Source organism: Lynx rufus, unplaced genomic scaffold (assembly GCF_022079265.1).
Source record: "Lynx rufus isolate CCGP_SWC_20201006 ecotype Redwood Valley unplaced genomic scaffold, mLynRuf1.p SCAF_7, whole genome shotgun sequence".
NCBI classification, from domain to species: domain Eukaryota; kingdom Metazoa; phylum Chordata; class Mammalia; order Carnivora; family Felidae; genus Lynx; species Lynx rufus.
This window is the reverse complement of record NW_025814889.1, coordinates 138,138,222-138,141,026: the sequence shown is the minus strand read 5'-3', so window position 1 is coordinate 138,141,026 and position 2,805 is coordinate 138,138,222.

Below are 2,805 nucleotides of genomic sequence, written 5' to 3'. Positions count from 1 at the left end.
GTTTAAACGCCAGAAGTCCACCCTCTCGCACGTTTGGAGGCCAGAAGACGGAGATCGAGGCGCCAGCGGCTGGTTTCCTCTGAGGCCTCTCTCCTTGGCTCGCAGGTGGCCACCCTCTGGCTGTGCTGATTTTCACGCGGGTGTCCCTCTGTGCACGCGTGCCCCTGGTGTCCGCGTCCCAGTTGCCTCTTACAGAGACACCAGCCAGATTGGGTTAGGGGCCACCCGAACAGCCTCATTGCGATGCCGTCACCTATCTGTAGATCCCAGACCAATCTGTAGACCCCCAATCTCAGAATGTGACCAATACGGTCACATTCTGAGGTCCCGGGGGGGTAGGGAGTTGACAGATGAGTGTGGGCAGAGAGACAGGATGCAGTCCTGACGTGGACAGTAAGTGCAGGCCACACAGGGGACATCAGGCAGACACAGTCCCCGCGCTCGCCGGCCTGCTGACGCGCTGTGGTCGCGGGCAGAGAAGCTGGGGCAGTCCTGCCAGCTGAGAGTCCCCTTCCCTGAGGCCCCAGCTGCCGCCGCTCCTCTCTTCACCCTCCTCCTCTGGTCGGTGCTCCATCACAAGGCAGGCACTCGCACATCCACCGCCTCCCAGATGCACAGGCCCCTGGAAGGTGTGTGGTTCATCTCACGTGCCAACTTGACCGGGAGGCGGGGCCCCAGACATTTGTCCAAACATGACGCCGGGTGTGGCTGGAAGGGTGATTCTGGATGAGATTCAGTTTGAATCAGTGGTCTGAGGAAAGCAGATGGCTCCCCCAACCTGATTGGCCCCATCCGTTCGGCTCAAGGCCTGAATCGAACAAAAAGGCCGACCTCCCTTGAGAAAGGGGGGTGGGCTTCCTGCCCGACTGCCTTGAGCTGGGACGTCCGTTTTCTCCTGCTTTTGGACTCGCACTGAAACACTGGCTCTTCCTGGGGTTGGAAGGCCTCTGGCCCCGGACTGGAGTGACAGCATCGGTGCTCCTGGGTCTCCCCCCCTTGCCGACTGTGGGCCTTGAGACTTGTCAGCTTCCAAAATCACATGTGCCAATTTCTCAGAATGAATCTCTGTCTGCCTGTACATACACCATGGGTTCTGTTCCTCTGGGAACCCTAATACAAAGGTCCTGTGCCACCCCTCCTTGGTGAGCTCCGAGGGCCTTCACCTGCTGCTTCCTCCTGGCTCCCGGGAGGGTGAGCTGCTCCATGGACCAGTCAGCCCCTGCGACAGGGCCAGGTCACGTGCACATTTGAGCCAAAGCCCTCCAAAGCTCCCTTTCCTGCTCCTGTGACTACAATAGGGGGACGTTCTGATCCCACCTGCCTAGGCCCCTGGTCTGACTAAAAAACAGAAAGAAAGTCTAGGCCTTCCCTCCGAATGATGTCCTTTCCCAGGCAGGGAGTAGGATGTCACAGAGCCCCTGAGAAGGTGCTCTGAGGCTCCACACTCCACTCTCCCCTCTCCTGCCCCCTACCTTCTCTTTCTTTCTCTAACTGACCTAGCTCCCGCCTGTTGTTTTTAAAGTAGGCTTCAAGCCCAGTGCAGAGCCCAACGTGGGGCTTGAACTCAAGACCTGTGAGATGTAGATCTGAGCGGAGGTCAAGAGTTAGATGCTTAACCGACTGAGCCGCCCAGGAGCCCCCTGCCTGCTGCCTTCACTCCTGTTCCCAGACACGCTCAGCTCTGGAGTCTGGTGACAGGTTGGCTCCCTCAAGTCTGACCCCTGGCACTTTCTCGGGGCAACACACTGCATGAATCCTCAGGCTTTCTCACCCTTTGGACACTCAAGCCAAAAAACACCTGCCCAAACAGCCCTCAGCCTGAATCAGGAGGGGCTGGTAACACTAGAGGGTGAGACTAAATCCCTGTCCTCCCAGCAACACCATGCAAGGCTGGACGGCCACACCCATGTTGTGGCAGATCCTGTTAACTGTCCCCACGACCTGATCTCCCTCCTTCCTGTGGTCAGGGACAACTTGCACTCTGGGTGGGCACATGGCCACCCAACTGGGGGCTACACGGTCCAGTTTCACTCAGGAATCGATGTGGCCATGGGGCTGAATTCTTGCCAGTAGAACATGAGTAAAAGAGAGGCGTGTCAAGCCCAAACCCCTTCCCTCAAAGGAAACTGCTTGCCCCTCACTCTCTGTCCTTCTAGCCAAAGGCAGGAACACAGGCACAATAGGCCACCGACTTCAACTGTGCACAAGGGTCAACACTGGAGATGGCAAAACAGCAAGACAGCAAGGAGCCAAACTCCTGCCGAACCTGAGGGCACCCGGTGCCCAGCCCGGCTTACTGGTCTACCTCTCCGAACAGACCAGAGGCTACTGCGTGAACAGAAGTAAAGCCTCACTCTTGTTGGGCCACGGTATCTTGGGTTCTTTTTGGATAGCGGCTCACCCTGCACCCCGGTGAGAATCTTGGTTAAGCGTGAACTGGAAAACACATACAGAAAAAGACACAAAACGTACGCGTCCAGTTCAAGGCATTATCGCAAACTGAACACACCCCCGTGACCACCGGCAACCTCCTCCCCGAAGAGAACCACCATCCTCACTTCTATAGTTTAATCTGCTCGTGAACTTCACAGAAATAGTCCTGCAGCCATCATTTGCCTGTAGCTTCTTCCACGCGACGTTGTGAACCTCCTCCCTGTTGAGCGTGGCTGCAGCTCACTGCCATATGGCCCTACACGCCGTGAACGTATCACAACTTACTCAGCCATGGCACTGTTGATGGCTCGGGTTGCTTCCATTTCCCGGCGATCACAAACCTAACGCTGCTCTGGGTATTTCCAGCTCATC